The sequence below is a fragment of the Chenopodium album genome, chromosome 8 (assembly GCF_948465745.1).
Source record: "Chenopodium album chromosome 8, dcCheAlbu1.1, whole genome shotgun sequence".
Lineage (NCBI taxonomy): Eukaryota > Viridiplantae > Streptophyta > Magnoliopsida > Caryophyllales > Amaranthaceae > Chenopodium > Chenopodium album.
Window position 1 is genome coordinate 51,496,229 of NC_137841.1, and position 19,114 is coordinate 51,515,342.

Below are 19,114 nucleotides of genomic sequence, written 5' to 3' on the forward strand. Positions count from 1 at the left end.
CTCTCTCTCTACCCTTAATCTCTCTCGTCGACCTCCTCCTCTCTCCTGATCTCTCTTTTCTTTCTATCTCCTTAACCCTAATCTTCTCCCTCTCCCGCGGTATCTTCCTCTCTCCTTCGTTCAGCTCGTCCACCGCCGCAACAACAACCACCGCCGCATCAACAACCACTGCCATTAACCATCAAGCTTATTGTCGCACTTTCTCTCTCCTCGTGATGAAAATATGGGTTTTATGGTCTAATTCGACCATGAAAACTCTAGATCTAGAGTTTTCATGGTCGAATTAGACCTTTATAACCCAAATTCAAGATAATTTCGGGGGTTTTTGCTGAAATTCGAGGTAATTTCTTCTTTTTCTTACTTTTATTTTGTTTTTTGTTATTTTTGGTGGAGTTCATGGGTTGTGGTGGTTTTTGGTGGTGGTTGTGGTTATGGTGGGTGGGTTTTTGTTATTTTTGGTGGAATTCGAAATTGATTTTTCTGTTTTTTAGGTTTTGGATTTTTGATTTCAAAAATTTTCTGTTTTAATTTTGGGTTTTTTATTTCGAAAATTTTCTGTTTTTAATTGATAATCGAAATTATTGGGTATATTTAATTTTCGAAAATTTTGGGTTATTTGATTTTCGAATTTACTGGGTTTCACTGGGCGAAAATTTTGGGTTTTCATCCTTTTCTCTTTCTGTTTCACCCTTTGCGGTTGACCGTATACATGCATGAGTTTCTGGGTTTTTTTACATTTTTTTTTTTTAGTTTTATTAATTTCTGGGTTTTAATTGATGCAGGTGTTAATTGATGCTGGATTCAAGACTTTCATTTTGAAATAATTCATTGTAATTTTTTACATTTTTTTTTTTGTACTGTATAATTCATTGTAATTTTCTTTGTAGTTAATACTTCATTGTAATTTTTTTTTATTGTACAATAACAATCTATTGTTTGAATATAAATGTGAGTATATTTCATTGCGCTCTTATATTGATTGTGATGTTATTTGCCTTATATTTTACAGAGTTTTTTTTTTTAATTATTATTATTATTGTAGCAAATAGTCGTAAAAAAAAAGAGTATGTTATTGCCACCGGTTAACCGGTGGCATTTATATGTAATATCAAAAAAAAAAAAAAAACGGGAAGCATAATTGCCACCGGTTAACCGCTGGCAATACTTGTTTTTGCCACCGGTTTTGAACCGGTTGCTTTGCATTAGACTATTGCCACCCCCCAAATGCCCACCGATTCAAAACCGGTGGCATAGGGGGGTTTTGAACCGGTGGCCAATTGCTTTTTTCTACTAGTGTCAAAACAGTAAAGCGGCAGCAAATTGGTTACTCTTAGAGACGTGTTCTCGACGGTGCAAGATACGCGTTTCTTAACTCTTTTATTTGTTTAACTAATGCTAGTTTTGCAGGTATCGGCGTTACAAGAGTGATTTTAGATCGCAGAACGTTCTGAATCATTCTCTGTCCCTATCGCTACTTTGACTTTCGTTTTCAAAACTTGCGTTTCTCTAAACTCAGTCAAAGTGGGGGCTTCTGTAGACACCCATATGTGTCTCCCCAAAACCAAACCCAGTGCTGAGAACCTTTCGCATCGAATCATAATCGAATGAAACGAAAGTGTGGAAAGGTCTAGTGTTGCGGAAAGTTTTTATTTCTTTTCTCTTCTCTCTGTTTTTGAAAACTTATTTTAAGAAAATAGCCAATCCTGTTTGATTGGTCCATGATATGGGTCCAATAGTAGTGTAGTTGGATGGGGCTTGCAAAGACCTTTCCAACGATATATTATAAGCCCAATTCCGATAAATATTAAGGAAGTTATGGCCAATTTACTAAACTGGGCCCGGTTTGAGCTTTATGTACGGCCTAATGATCTAGGGGAGGGCCTAATATGATTTATCATTCCTAATTCAATTAGGAATGGTTTTAGTCTTCTAGAATCTTCTAGAAGGTTCTTTTCATTCCTAATTCAATTAGCATTGATAAATTGACTTTTGTTGACTTTTCAGAGTTTTAATCAAAATCAAATAGCATTTTCGAGGAAATTATATTATTTTATCCTCTAGTACGGTAAACTTATCGGATTTTCGAAATCGCGTTGGAATCAGGCTTGGCGCCTAACCCCAGGCCTTGGCGCCTAGAACCAGGCCTGGCGCCTGGCGCTAGTGTTGGTGTCTGGCGCCAGCTAGCCAGGGTTGGCGCCAGCTCTGTTTTCTGAGCGTCATACTATGTTTTGTTTAATTTATCTTTTGGCTGATTTTCTCTATAAATATCGTATTAAAAACTCCGTTTTGATGGACCAATTGATTTGATTCATCACCTATTCTCTTTAATCATTCACCAATTGATTTCATTCATTCATCTCTCTTCATCATCATTCAATTCTTTCGTTCTTAAAACTTTGCTTTTCATTCAAAATTCCGCATTCACAAGATCTAGAAACACCTAGCCATATTCGAAGTTGCCTTCGCCCTAGACGTGAAAGGTTTTAATTTCTGAGGTTTTGGTCCCGAATCTCGCTTTCAATTATTTAATTTAATTTTTTTGATTATTTTTTTTCCTTGAAGTTACTAACGTGTGTATTTTGTTATTAGAAAGAGGTACGAGGCATCAAAGTAAGTACTTTATTTATTTAATTGATTTATGATGTAGACATCATGTTTATATTGTTATTATGATATTCCTAGTATCATGTCTAGGGTAATTTTAATATTAAATATGATTGCTATGATGCTTCCTATGTTCTTCATAATATTTGTGATTGTTATTATCATGTTAGGGGTAAAGATTTGATTTTTATTGCTTAGTGACATGCTAGGGTTTGTTATTAATCTTGTTAGTATCATGCCTAGGATCTTGCTATCATTATGCTTTAATATTAACATGAACATGATTATGATTATAATTGTTATAATTTACGATGATTATGAATATTATTATTATTATTATTATTATTATTATTATTATTATTATTATTATTATTATTATTATTATTATTATTATTATTATTATTATTATTATTATTATTATTATGATTGTTATTATAATTATTATTCATGATTATTATGTTGCTGGATTTTTATTTATTGCTTGATCACACCTTTATTGCATGTTTAAAGGGAATTTTTACTTGTAATCACGCTTAATAAGATATTTAATAATCTTGTTAGGGTTAATGTGATTATAAATTTAAGTGATCGCCAATAATAGATTTATTTGTGCATTAATATTCAACCAACACAGATAAACAGGGTTAGGGTTAAACTTATTGATTGCATGTTAATCAGAAAGCGCACATGAATACGATAAGAATAAAGTAGAGGCCTATTATTAGGGCAGGTTCAATCTCTTTTAGGTTGGATTTGTACCATCATCCCCGAACCCTTATTTGGTTCATGACCTTATGGAGTTGACGATCTCTTGGATCGTTAAGGGGTGTAACCTTCACCTCGTGAACGGTTTACAAGTTCCTATAAAACTTGTTGGCGACTCTTTTGCTCTATCTTCTTCCCTTTTGGACGCCACCATACTTTAGTGTATGATCACAGTGGGGTTCAAGCTAGTGGGATTTTAAAAGCTTGAAATTATTCCCTACACTTTCCATCTTTTAGAGATTTGATTGATGATCAATGAAGAGTCTTCGAATATCCGTAGCTTTTTCACTCCTAATGCCAAAGATGTTTCAAGGCCTACCACGCATGCTTTGTATTCAGCAGCGTTGTTGGTAACGTCGAAATCAAGCTTTATGGAGATTGAAACATGCTCTTCTTTAGGTGAAACTAGTAATACTCCAATGCCACATCCTTTTTGGTTTGAGGCTCCGTCGAAGTATAAGGTCCAAGTATCGTCTTCGGTGACCATCAAGTCTTCATATGGAAATTCATTGTCGTGTATTGGCGTCGAATCTTCTATTGGAAAGTCTTCTAGAAAATTCGAAACCACAGATCCTTTGATAGATTTTTGGGGCATGAATCTTACGTCAAATTGGGCTAAGTTGACTATCCATCTTGATATGCGCTTATTGAGTGTAGATTTCTCGAATAAATACTTGAGTGGATCTAATCGGGAAACTACAAAGACTGTATGCACGAGCATGTAATGTCTTAACTTGGTTGTCTCCCACACCAATGCGAGGCACAATTTCTCAAGTAGTCACTGTTAAGTACAACCTAAGAGGTATTCCCGAATGTGCTGGTGGTAATACAGGAGGATTTGCGAGATAGGCTTTGATCTTTTCAAAGGCTTTTGGAAACTCATCATCCCATATTACAAGTACATTCTTTTTTAGCTTTTTGAAGATTGGTTCACATATTGTTGTCAATTTTGATATGAACCTGCTTATGTATTGCAACCGGCCAATAAATCCTCGAATTTGCTTCTCGGTTTTGGGCGGTGGCATTGACATGATTGCCTTGATATTGGTTAGGTCTATCTCTATTCCTCTAGAGCTTATGACATAACCCAAAAGCTTGCCTAAGGTGACTCTAAAAGCACACTTGGATGGATTCAACCTCATGTTTTATTTTATTAGCCTTTCGAAGAATTTTCTCAAGGCTATTTGATGGCCTAGGTGATCTTTTGATTTCACAATCATATCATCTACATATACTTCAACTTCTTTATGCATCATGCCATGGAGCAAGGCAGTCGTTGCTCGTTGGTAAGTAGCACCCGCGTTTTTCAACCCGAATAGCATTACCGTGTAGCAGTAAGTACCCCATGGTGTTATGAAGGTTGTTTTCTCCATGTCTTCTTCCGCCATTAGAATCTGATTATAATCTGCGTATCCATCCATGAATGAGAGAAGTGCATGATTTGCTGTGTTATCTACCAGAATATCAATGTGTGGTAAAGGGAAGTCGTCCTTTAGACTTGCCTTATTTAGATCTCGATAGTCGACACACATTCTTACCCTTCCATCCTTTTTTGGAACTGGGACGAAGTTGGCGACCTATTCAGGGTATTTAGATACCTTGATAAAACCTGCAGTTATATGTTTTTGAACTTCTTCCTTTATTTTAAGAGCTACGTCGGGTTTCATTCAACGTAACTTTTGTTTTACAGGTTTCATTCCTGGAATTAGCGGCATGGTGCGTTGAGCTATTTCTCTATTAATGCGTGGCATATCTTCATATGACCAAGCAAATACATCGATGAATTCTTTAAGCAAATCGGTTCTTTCTTGTCCATTAAGTGTTTATCCGATTTTAACTTCTCTTTTATTAGTTGAATCATTTGAGATATCAACCGTATCAGTTTCCTCAATTATTGGTGTTTTCTTTTCAAGTGTTTCCGTTGCTTTAATAAGTTCTTTGTCATTTTCATTGTTAGTTAGGCAATGCTTGTCATCTTGGGTTAAATAAGAACACAAGGAGTAAGAAGAAAAAGACATATTATTAAATTCAGAAATCATTATATCGAAGAGAGATATGTTCTCAGGGACTTGATCGCTAACTATCCTAACGGAAGAGATAGAAGGAGGGGGTGCTACAACTAAAGACTTAGATGACTCTATAGGAAGAGACTCTGACTCTGACTTAGACTCAGTTGACTCATCGAACATCGGTCCTTGCCCCGTTGTGATAGAGATCTTCCTTCCGCTTGGAGTAGTCACCTTGACGGTCTTGCACCACCCTTGTAGTGATCCTTCCGCTGGAGTGATGAGCTTTGAGGAATCAAAGCTTTCGCTTTGTAGGACCGTTTGGATGAGCAAGGAGTTGTCCTCTTTGTATGTTGGCTCTTCTTTTTCTCGCCCAAATAGTAATCCTTGACATTAAAGTCAAAACATGGGGCTGCTTTCTCTTTATGAAGAGGACTTGGGATTTCATCTATAAAATAGCAATCTAGGAAAATTTCAAATCCCGGTTGCCTTAGGCCATTTACGACAAAAGGTTTGGGAAATTCGTAGCATGGATAGTCCTCTCCTTCTTTTATGAATTGTCCATTGAGGGTAAGAGGATACTTATCCATTGGGATTTCTTTCTTTTGGATGCGAGCGTCCCTATGTGCTTTTGACTTTTCCTGGGCTCCCTTGAGATCTTCACGAGTCGGTTAGAAACCAAGTCCGAAATTGTCTAATTTAGGAAGGCCAGGTGATTCCAGCGATTTTGCTATTCCTTTCTTCTTTCCTAGGGTCATCCTAGGAAAATGTCCTTGTTTCTTCAGAATAGCGTTCACTATCATATTGGAGTGGGGGTCGTGGCAGAGAGGGGTCCTTTCATCGTCCTCAATTAAGGAGACCTCTTCATTAAAGCCCCACAAATCTTCATCATCTTCATCTTGCTCCACATTAATTATTGGATTTTCTATAGCTTTAATCCTCATGGGTGAAGCATCGATTGTAATGGGAATTCCTCCAACTATGGCCTTTACCTGTTGGTGGAGAGATGAAGGGACGACCTTTAGGACATGAAGCCAAGGGCGTCCCAACAATAGATTAAATGAAGCCTTAATATCTACTACTTGGAATGTAGTAGCGTGTTCTATTGCTCCCGCCGTTATATTCATAATAATCTTACCAAGAGCTTGACGACGAGTGTTGTCCTAAGCTCTTATTCCTTGTGTTGACGGGGTTAGGTCTTCATCTCTTATGCCTAGCATCCTCGCAATTCTGAGTGGATAGACATTAATGGCCGATCCATTGTCTACAAGAGTCATAGGGACGTTCATTCTCTTGCAGACTATTGTGAGGTTTAACGCCTTATAATGCTTGTCACCTTCTGGAGGTAAGTCCTTGTCGGAAAAGGTGATTTAGTTTATAGGACTAGGGAGATCACTCGTAAGGAAGTTAGCCAACTCCTCAGAAGTGGTGTCAGAATCTATCCCTATCTTATCCAAGGCATTCATCACTGCCAACCTATGTTCTCGAGTTGTTGCTAGAAGCTTCCATACATTCATTTCAACCTTGGTTTTCTTGAACTATTTGACAATATCATTGTCTTTTATGATAGGTATGGGAACTTTCTGCGTGGTTGGCATAGGTTGTGTCGAAATAGGAGGTTGCATTCTCCCGGATCTTGTGAGGACGTCTATGGATGAATCTTTTTCAACCTAGAAGTCATCCATGGCATATGACACCAAAGGTGGAGGTCCTACCATGTCTTTTAAGTAAACGTCTTCTTCATCACTGTCCCAAACTTCATTAATACTTATGTCTTCCTCTTGTGGAATTTGGACTAGCCTTTTGTCATCAATCATTTTCTGAGTTAAATCCTTAAATTTAAAACAATTTTCAATAGTGTGACCCCCTTATTTATGATGATGACAGTAGAATCTAACTGTCCTTTTTAATGATTCAAATGGTCTCGGTTCGAGAGGTTTGACTTCACCACTCTCGGAGAGCATTTTAAACATTTGAGCATATGGAATCCCAATTGGAGTGTAGAGTCTATTACTCTTCTTGGATTAATCAATTACTTGGAAGGAAAAGGTTTCTTCTTTGTGGATGGAATCTTTTCACCCTTTTTTTGAAGCTCTTCTAATTGTTTCTTCACAACTTCGAGAGCTTCACGTAGCAAGTTAGATCCGCCAACATGGACAGTGTAAGCAACCGTACGTCCTCTTTACTTGCTAGTTCAGGAAAGTCATCCATGGCATCGAAAAAGATCTCTTTCTCTTCTTCAATAGCATGGATTTCTTCAATAGGCTTGATGAGAGATGAGGGATCAACCTCGTTTTCTTCATCAGAGATGGCCAAAGAGTGAGTGAGAGGTGCATTATCAATGCTCGGCTTCTTACTGGCAGGACGCAATGGTAGTTTGTTGTTGTCGATTAAATCTTGGATAGCTTCCTTAAGCTTCCAACAATTTTCGGTAAAATGGCCCCTACCTTGGTGATACTTGCAATGTGCATTGGGGTTCCAATTTGACGTCCTCTTCTCTATTGGGGGTCCCCAAATGGTCCAATAGGAGTTATAAGACCTTTTGCATTTAATCGGTCAAATGCGGTGTCATAACTCATACCTATAGGAGTAAAGTTCCTCCTAAATGGTTTCTTTTGTCCTTGATTATTCATAGCAAGGACTTCACTTAATTTAAAGGTAATAACATTGTTTGAGTGGGTGGTTTTGGAAGAAGAAGGATTGTCGTTCTTCTTGCCTTTCCAGCCACTGTTGGAGTTATTGTTAGCAGCTTTCAGCTTAGCCAGGTCTTCTTCAATATTGGTTCCAATGTACAAGATGGCCTTGAAGGCATGGAGATTATTTTGTTTTTTGAGATGCTTGGAGTACTTCTCTTGAAGATTTTTGATGAATAACCTCACATATTCTTTTTCACTTGGCACCTCGATCATCTTAGCTGAGGTTTGTCTCCATTTGTTAAAGAAAGAGGTAAAACCTTCATTCTCCATCTACTTGAGGATTTCAAGTTCCCTATAGTCGGTCTCAACTTGAATATTGCACTTGTATCTATTAATGAAAGCGTTTACTATGGACTCCCAAATAGAGGTTCTTTCTTTCTCATGAGAAAAGAACCATTGTTGGCAAACGGTTTCGAGAGATAGGGAGAACAAAGAGGGAAACACCTTCTTGTCAATACCCTTAATACTCAAACGGTTTCGAAGGCTCTTAAATGAAAGTAAGGGTTGTCAGTCGCTTTGAATTTCAGGATGTCGTTGGCATTGAACTTCTGCAGAAGAAGATCCTTGTCCACCGAGACCCCTTGTGAGCTAATTCCTTGAAACTTATAATCACTAGACAGTTTTCTCAGACTCTCTTGCATGAGGTCCATTTGTTGTTGTTTCATAGGATCATCAATCTTGAGGGTTAAAACCTTTAACGCCTCAGTCACAGTAATCAATTGGTTCCTGAGCTCATTAACTTCCTCTTGAGTTGCCATTGTTGTCTTAGCTTTCCTTTTACGAGCGATCGATTTGTCGAAAAGTTGGACTTGAATAAAAAGGTTGTCTTTGATCAAACGCCCTTCCTTTCTTGACCACACACTGTAAATTAAACCATTTTTGTTTTAATGACTTGAGTCAAATTGTCCTTGACTTTACGGTTTGAAAAAGAAAAAAGCAAAAATAGGGTGCATATTTTTGGCCAAAATAATTTATATATTTTTGGGAGTTAAGTATAGGGTTCAAACAAATGGTTTACTTGGAGGATTAATATCCGACTTACCCCCTCTAAAAAAATTGACGGAAAATACGCGCATACAGGACTCCCTTAGACATGGTCAAAGTTTACATTAGTTTGTGCTTTATGTGGTGAGTGTAAGTGACATGATTTGACTCTTGTGTATGACCATGGGACTTAATGTTTAGACTCAATTAATGACTTGACAAGGTATTATTACCAGTAAAAATTAACTGAATCGACTAGAAAATCGTTTAGTTAGACATAAGGTGATGACTCGAGCAGCAAATCGAACTGTCGCCAAAACGACTGGACTGGCGGCTCCCTTTGCAGTGTAGCGCCGGACGACAGGACTGTCGCCAGGCGCTACGCTCCATAGAGTGGCGCTGCAGTTTAAATCTTGGCACCATTGCTAGAACGTCGATCTTGAACTGCTTTCGGTATTATTACTCTACAGGGTATGCCTAAAGTCGTACTAAGTCAACTCGAATTAAATTATTAAACTTTAATTACTCAATTAATTAATTAGGCAAAGTTCTTTTAGTCATAAATCAATTTATTTAGTCTTAGCACAAGTCAAACAAACGGTTAGGTAAAACACATAGAGGATGCACAACCAATAATGCACAATTAGTCAAGTAGCACTACTACAAAAAAGGCCTTATAGAACTATTATAATAGGCTTTATAGATCTCCTTAAGGGCGTTTTTCTGCTAAGCGATGTATAAAGTATAGAGAACGGGTCGTGTAGGCGTTTTATATAATAACAAATAGAGAACGGTTGTTAGTCACAACCGTTCTCTTTTCCCTTCTTAAATTCGTACACCAAGGAAGGAATATAGAACGGTTTAGGCCACTTAACCGTTCTATATTGCATTACAATAGAGAACGTTTAAGTTAGATAACAGTTCTCAAATGTTTTTTTTTTAAAAAAAAAAAATCCAGCCATATGTATTTAATTATTCGAATTACCCCTCTACGTATTTTATACCGTATTATTCCTGTATTTTAATAATATGAATTATTTTTGTATTTCATTTTTGACCTGTATTCCTGTTTTATATCTTGTAAATTTATATATCCTGAAGAAAATATTCACATTTCATATGTAAAATAAATCCAAGATCCAGTACGTGCAATATAACTTTCTGTATAATAAAATTAACAAAAATATTTCCAGATACAACGAAAGCCAGCAAAATATACTTCATATATATAATTTAAAACATCCAACCACAATTAAATTGAATCATTCATACAAAATTTGTTCTATACAAACAAATACGTGAGTTAAATATCAAAAACCTTTCTAGTTAATGTGATTTTTAAAAAAAAATTGATGCCCAAAATATACCAATACCATATTGATCTACAATACACATAAATCATCGTCATCGTCAATTGGTTGATGGTATCCGGTAACATATGAAATCCACCTTTCCCTAAGCTCGTCAATCATTTGTTGAGAATATGTATGAGGAACTTGCTTAAAATACTACAAAACAATGTAAAATACATACATATTAGTTAATAATATACAATAAATTGGTCTACATTTAAGGATATTGCACAATGATACATAGAATTACTAAAAATTGGTGGCTACTGCCATTTTTGCAAATCAATCAGAATGGATGTTGAATAGATTAACAGTGGGTGATACAAAAAATTCAACAACAGAAGTTCAAAATCAGAAATTACAAGTCCGACAACAAGCCTATTACAACTTGCATTGCTGTTATATTGGTTTCCTATTACAACTTGCATTGTTGTTATATTGGTTTTGTTGTGTTACTGATTTGAGTCTATTACAGATGACTGAAGCCTAAAGTAACAGATGCAAAAATGCAACAGTAATGTAGATGTATTATTTAGCTAAATAACTACCTACCACACACTTTATGCCTTGATTTAATAGATTAATGTAACAGCTTAACAGGTGCAGGAGTTATAATTGAAATTAACATGTTTCTAATTCTATGATACAGCTATGTTATTTGGACACTCTTTTAGGCACAAGAAAAACAAGAGTAAAGCTGCATATTGTTGTTAAATGTACAGTGCATTTACTGCTTGTGTGCTTATCTCAAACTACAATCAATCATAGCACACTTCACTAACCTCAAACTCCTCCCATCCCCAATACAATTTCATCCCAAAAACCCATACTTTCCCCCCTGAAGCTGAGTACAAAGCCAAATAATTAATCATTTCAGAAATCATAACCTTCATCCCATGACTTGCATCCACAATCACACCCAATTTCCTATCACAACTAACCCCATTTTGACTACAAACAAACTGAGGTACATTCACAAATTTCCCATCAAAACCCAACAAATAAAATCTCAAAACATACGTAGACCCACCATTGTAGGGCCCAGCAGTAATTTTAGAGAGCATAATTGTGCAAAAACTACAAATTTTAGAGAGTCTAGTCAGATGTTTGCATCAGCTACTCAAAATACATTAAAACTAAATGTCGTACCTTATCGGGGATGATCATTTGCCTAGATTCAATTGTCTCAATCATGTAGCGACAAACGTAATATCCACTATAACTAGAGCCATTAGCTTGACGAGGACACTAATACAAACCAAAAAAAAAGGGAGGGTTAAATCAAACACCTAGTTGTATATAATGTATCAACATATATTATGTACTAAGCATTGCAAAATTATATTAAAGATACAAATACCTCTATGCTTATCCATTTAATGTAAGGTTTCTTCTTTATTTTTGTGATATCCTTTCGATGTTCCGCACTAAAATTGATCATTGCCCTAAGTAATTATCAAAATATTAGAGTAATAGTATTGAAATACTTTCATAAAAAGAAGTTAACATGTAACAAAATAAGTAATCTAGCGCATAATTGTTGATTATTGTTTGAGCAAATTTGGGAGGTTCATCTTATGGATATAATTTTAACATACACTACTATAGTTAATTCCTACAACAATGTAAATAAAACAAGCTAATAAACTCACTTTTACATGTATATAACAATTCTTATCCAAAAGCAGATGTAAAAACAAAAACCCAAACATTTTGTTTTTAACCGAACCTGGCTAAGCCATATCCTCATCAATTCTACCAACAGCATATATTGCCACCACTAAACCAAAACAAAAAATCGTATGTTTATCTCACTTTTTTTTTTTTTTTTTTTTTTTTGAAGAGGAAGGAGGTCAATTAGCTAATAAAAATAGAGTTTACAGCATTTAGTTCTCTGCCCATAGGCATCAGACTGAGATGCAACAGGTTGTTCAAAAGATGCAAAGTCATTGCTTACTGCATTTATACAAACAGAAGGGGGTATCCAAATTACACAACTAGTACATCAAATTACACTCTCCCCTAGCTTAGCATGCTTTGCAAGGATGTCCTCTCTCTTTGTTCTTTTTTCTTAATCTGAGTAGGGTTCTAAATTAAACTTAGGTAAGATTAATTTGGCTAAAATAATTTTGATTACAATTGAAATTAAAGTAAATTCGACAAAATTAAGGGTAGTTTGATTGAACTAACTACTATAATTCGGAATTTATCCCAAAAACTAGAACTGTGAAATTTTTTTCAATCACCTAAAATTCTTATTTCAAATTACTTTAATAGATGAAAACTACGAATTCACTTCTGTTTCTTTCATAATTTGAATGATGCATGCAATTAGATTGACAATTATCAGAATCAAATTACTATTTGAGAAGAAAATTCGAACCAAAAAAAAAAAAAAAAAAAAAAACAATCGAGCCTACCTCAATTTACTGGTGCGGTGCTGCGGCGGTGGAGCGGCACTGTAAGCGGGAGCGGCTGATGAAGGTTTTGATATGGAGGTTTAATGGAGGTTTCGTACTTTTTTTTCTAGAAAGAGGTTTGGGTAAATTTATTTTTTGATTCAGTATTCTAATGAAAGTGAAAGAGAAGCACGCTTCACTTTTCCCTTTTAGCCGCCTTTGATAATTTAGGTAAATCGCGTATACAATTTCATCTTAATTTAAAAAAAAAATTAATTAATACAATATAAAACGGTTGTAAAGATGACCGTTCTATATCATCTACAATAAATAATTATTTTTTTATAATTATTTGAGTAAAAAAAAATAGAGAACGGTTAACTATCCTAACCGTTCCATATGTATTAACATACAGAACGTCTCTTATATAAAGACGATCTATATTATTCCGGAGAACGCCTACCTTTGATAACCGTTCTATATTTTCCGATCTCTAATCTAGTTTTTGGTGTAGTGTAGGCACAACATGATGCATTGAGTTTGCAACCTAACCATGGCTCTAGCTCTCTAAAGTTCGGGATATGGGTTAGTCAAAGAGGGTCCATGGTTAATTGTCCGGATGCACCGCGCGGAAGACTAACCGTGAGGGGTTGGTGTGAGTGGATGGGACACCGCGAGTTTAGAAAAACTCGCTTCCATGGTTTGGTGAATTCAACATTCTCGGATGTACCATTTATTGCTCACAGCGTTTAATCAGGTAGATGGAGCATGAATTCCCAGAGGGTTATGTCCATATGTAGAACACATATGGGTTTCAGAAAAGTGAGAAAAACTCAATCAGGAAGTAGGATCGAGCAAACAATGCTAAAAACTGGTCGAAATTAGAACGCATATTTCTGGCTCGGTATTGGAAGAACTTGGCGCCAGCAAACAGAGTCCAGCGCCACCTTTTAGCTTTAGCGCCTGACGACAGAAGCTGTCACCTGGCGCTAACGTCAAATTGTTGGCGCTATACTTTGTTCCTGATGCTAGATCCTACATGCCTCAGTAGCTTTCTGTGCTCGATAAAATTTTCTAGTTTTGCGAAGCATTATTTCGATCCTAGTTATGAAAGATATTCCTCAAATTTCCTACGTGTAAAAATCCTATGTTTTTAACTCATTACAGATGTCTCTCCAATGAGATCTTTTTTATGCATATGACAATAATGTTAATCAAAATTACGCACATGAAATACTTAGAACTTTTCGATTCTCATCCACTCATTCTAAATCATTGCCGAAATAAATTTCAAGAATTCAAATAGAAATCCTCCCCAGTGGAGTCGCCAAAAAACTGTAGGGAATATTTCAAGCACTATCCCAAACTTGAACCCCAATGTGATCATACACTAAAGTACGGTGGCGTCCAAAGGGAAAGAAGATAGAGCAAAAGAGTCGCCAACAAGTTTTAGGAGCTTGTAAACCGTTCACAGGGTGAAGGTTACACCCCTTAACGATCCAGGAAATCGTTAACTCCAATAGGTCTGGAACCATGACTGGTAGTTCGGGTATGAAGGTACCAATCCAACCTAAAAGAAATTGATCCTGCCCTAATAATAGGCCTCTACTTTATTCTGATCGTATTCATGTGCGCTTTCTGACTAACATGCAATCAATATGTTTAACCCTAAACCTGTTTATCTATGTTGGTTGAATATTAATGCACAAATAACACTATTATTGGCGATCACTTGAATTATAATCATATTAACCCTAAATAAGATTATTAATTATCTTACTAAGCGTGATTACAAGTACAAATTCCCTTTAAACATGCATAAAAGGCGTGATCAAACAATAACAATAAATATAATCAAGCAACATAATAATTAAGGATTATAAAAATAATAATAAAAATAATCATGTTAAAGCATAATAATAGCAAGATCCTAGGCATGATACTAACAAGATTAATAACAAACCCTAGTATGTCACTAAATATTAAAGATCAAAGCTTTAGCCCTAACATGATACTAACATGTTATTAGGAAAGACAATAAAAGGCATTATAGAAATCATAATTGACATTGTATTTTTTACCCTAAACATGATACTAGGAACTTATTGTTGTCATTCTAAACATCAAATTAAGGAAAGCTTCCTAACATGATACTAGGAAACAAAATAACAACCTAAGCATTATTTGTACATCATAATATTAATTAAAACTATTAAAGCACTTGCCTGGATGCCTCGTACCTCTTTCTAATAACAAAATACACGTGTTAGTAACTTCAAGGAAAATATAAAACAAACAATTATATTAAATAATTGAAATAGAGATTTGGGACCAAACCCTCAGAAATTAAAACATTTCACGTCTAGGGCGAAGGCAACTTCGAAAAATGCTAGGTGTTTCTTAGTCTTGTGAATGCGAAATTTTGTTTGCAAAAAGGGTTGGTTTAGAAAAGAGAGAAAGAGAGAACTTTAGCTTCGAGAGAAAAGAGAATTAGAGAGTTGGTGATAATTGGTGATTGTTGGTTATAATTTGTGATTAAAAACGGAGATTTTATGAGGCTATTTATAGAAAAAGTCAGCCAAAAGGATAGAAAAACAAATCAGAGTTTCAACGAGGAAAAAAGAAGTTTGCGCCAGGTACTGAATATTAGTGCCAGGCGCTAACACTAGCGCTAGGCGCCAGGCGCTAATGTTTGTCGTCAGGCGCTAATTAATTTTTTCATGCGTTTTCTAAATTCAGATAAAATTTAGCCGTACAGAAGGGCAAAATCGTATTTTCTTTAAAAACACTTTTTTATTCTAATTAAAGCTCTAAAAAGTCAACACAAGTCGATTTATCAATGCTAATTTAATTAGGAATGAAAAGAACCTTCTAGAAGAATCTAGATGACTAAAACCAATCCTAATTGCGTTAGGAATGATAAATCCATATTAGGTCCTCCTCTAGATCATTGGGCCACATATAAGGCTCAAACCGGGCCCAGTTTAGTAATTTGGCCATAACTTCCTCATTATTCATCGGAATTGGGCTTATAATATATCGTTGGAAAGCTCATTTCAAGCCCCATCCGAATACACTACTATTAGACCCATACTCTGTACCAAACAAACTGGATTGGCTGTTTTCTTAAAATAGGTTTTCAAAAATAGAGAGAAAAGAAAAAAAAATTAAAACTATCCGCAACACTAGACTTTCCACACTTTCTCTTCATTCGATTATGATTCTACGTGAAAGGTACTCATCACCGGGTATTGTTTTGGGGAGACACAAATGGCTGTCTACAGTAAGGGTGAGGAACATCAGGCTCGTTTCAACACTTTCTGGGCTAAGGTTGAGGCTGCTAGGGATGCTGGCCTGTTCGAGCTGCCTGCTGACCACCCTCGTGCTGTTAGCTGCAAGGTTCCTGACCATGATGTGCTGAACTTTGAGTTTCATCTCTGCCCTGACATTGCTGCAACTATTGGGGTGGAGTTCTTGGCTGGTGAACAATAAAGGTTATGGCGGTTGTCACCTTCCTAATCCAGTGGTTTCTTTGAGTTTCCCTCGCCCAGATCTGTGGAAACTAGATATTTTTTGTTACTATCTTTGGGGTGTATAGCCGCCAAATATTATGTTTTTCTTTTGCGTTCTCATAATACTTTATACTTCACTGTTGGGTCTGTCGAGCTTGACTTGAATTTATGTTTTGCTAACTTTACTTTGCTCAATGTTTAATCTGCCTTGGTGGGTAGGGGTTCAGCTTTATAGATGTTATGACTTTACTCTGCTTTGGTGGGCAAAGGTTCATCTTTGTGTCGTATGTACATGATGGTCTTTCACTATTTCGTCTGTTGGTTGTTTTGTTGTCTGCGTGCCTGTTTGAACCTGCTGTTGTGCCAAAGTGTAGTAGTACTTAGACCTTAGCACAACAGCCACTTTGTTGCACTCAGTGAAGCCTCGTAGGTTTGGCCTTCCTGTTTTCCTGATTTGGCTGCTGAGGGCGCTCTTGTTTTCTTGTCCTCTACTATACTTAGCAGGAACTTTGGTGAGCTTTGCTCTTTCTGCCCTATTTGCGCTGTATGCTTGTGCTTTATGTACTCTACTTAATTTTTGTAGAGAATTTCTTCCATATTGATTAGTTTACTCAATTGTTGCATGTTTGGCATCATTCGGTCTACTTTGTTGAGACTAATTCGTGTCAACTAGCTTTTGGCTTATTCATTTTATGTCATTCAGCTTATTTCGCTATGACTTGTCTGTGTCGTTCAGCTTGTTTGTGCTGCAACTTATTGCTTTGTGCCTCTTGATTTGTCTATCTCCTCCTCTCCCCCTCAAAGAGGTGAGCTGGGTGGGACTAAGAGGACCTTAGTGTTGCCCACATAGCTCATCCTTCTTCTTTTTTGTTTTTTTTTTGAGAGACCTTCCCTGCACAAGTTGAACGTTCCAGGCCGCCCTTTCAGGCGTCCCCGAGGTGGTGCCCTATTTTACTTTGAGTAGGTGAAATTTTAGGGAGGGATGCCCTTTTGTCGTGTATCGTGGTTTGCTGCACCATGCTATGGTTCTTTCTGCCCTTAGCACTTACATGTTTTTTTTTCCTGCATGTTAGTACATGATGCTAAAGCATAATATATTTAAACAAGTATATGCAATATACTCCTCACGTAGAGGCTCGTATTTCATTGAATTAAAATGGCTTGAATGCCTTAATTGATATAACATGAGCTAAACAAGGTTGTCTCAAAATTGAAATTAAACAATTATCCTCAATTCTACTTAACTTTCTGCCTCTTTAATCAAAATATTTCTTTAGCACATCAGCATTGAAACTATTCCTTAAGACCTGACCTTCTTGATCTGCGAGGAGGAATGCATCAAGTCCTATTTGCTCATGAATGATGAAGGGGCCTTCCAAATTAGCTGGCAGCTTTCAATGCTGGTTTCCTCTTCCCCTTGCTGCTGTCCTTCTAAGAACCAAGTCTCCTGGCAGGAGCTCTCGGTGCTTGACTCTTTTTTTGAAAGCTTTAGAAATCCTACACTTTTAGGCTGCCTATTTGAAAGCTGCTTTTAGCCTTACTTCCGGCAGGAAGTCTAGCTCCTCCATCATGCGCTTTTCATTTCCTTGTGGTTCATAGTGTTGTATCCTCAGGCTGTGAATTTACACTTCCACTTGGACAACTACATCAGCCCCATAAGCTAGAGTGAAGGGCTTTTACCGGTAGATTCTTTTTCAGTGGTTCTATTTGCCCATAACACCTGTAGGACTAAGTCATCCCATAAGCCTTTGTGCTCATCCAGCTTTCTATGCAGGGCTGTTAAGATCAGCTTTTTTGCCACTTCGGCTTGGCTATTACTCTACGAGTGACAAACTGAGGCACTTAGATACTTAGTGCCCATGTCCTTTAGGTAATCCTTGATGGTGTCACAGTCAAATTGGCATCCTTGGTCAAAGACTATGCACTGCGGCACCCTAAACCTTGTGATGATGTTTTTTCATATGAATGTCCTCACCTGGGTTGCCTTTTTGTACTTAGTGGGTTCAGCCTCTATCCACTTGGTAAAATAATCTAATCCCACTATGTGGTACTTCCTTCCCGCTGACCTAGTGGTGAAGGGTCCCAATATGTCCATTCCCCACTAAGCAAACAAGATCGGGCTGAGGATTGGGGTCAAATCATTTGCCGGCTGGTTTATGACTGGGGAATATTTTTGACACTTGTCACACTTATTTACGTATGCTAGTGCGTCTTGTGTTAGAGTTGGCCAGTATGCACCCCTTCTAACAACTACTACTCCTAAGGCTTTTCCACCAATGTGGTTGGCACATATTCATAAGTGTGCTTCTTCCATGATCTTCTCCTGCTCCCACTCTGGGATACACCTTAGCAGTGGTTTTGAGAAGCCCTTTTTGTTGAGCTCCCCATTCATTATCACGTACCAGTTAATGTCTTTCTTAACTTTCTTAGCTTGCACTTCGTCGTCCGGCAGCGAGCCATGAATTTTGTATGCCCTTATATCTATGAACCAAGCTCGTTGCTGCCCGATGCAATTCACCTGCTCCATTTTACGATACTGCTTTCCTCCAGGACTTTCACCATCACTGTCCTTGTGAGGCTCTATAGGGTGGAACTAGCTAACTTTGATAGCGCATCAGCTTGGGAGTTTCCCGCTCTAGGGACCAAGTCTATTTTGAAGTGGATTAGCTGGGCTACTAGCTCCTTTACCTTGGTTACATACTTCAGCATTGTGGATTCCCTAATCTCATAATCCCCCTTCAGCTGACTAGCTACAAGCTGAGAGTCAATTTGTAGATGGACTTTCTTGGCTCTGGC

At 36.9% G+C, this 19,114-nt stretch overlaps 1 long non-coding RNA gene across 1 annotated transcript; it reads right to left on the reverse strand.

The window, feature by feature from the left end:
* Positions 1 to 10,256: 10,256 nt before the first annotated feature.
* LOC145556115 (uncharacterized) lies at positions 10,257 to 12,966 on the reverse strand. The gene is made up of 4 exons (XR_014091748.1): positions 12,828 to 12,966; positions 11,768 to 11,852; positions 11,557 to 11,655; positions 10,257 to 10,563 (listed from the first exon to the last, which is right to left on the reverse strand). It is a non-coding gene; the product is annotated as an uncharacterized LOC145556115 (long non-coding RNA).
* Positions 12,967 to 19,114: the final 6,148 nt, after the last annotated feature.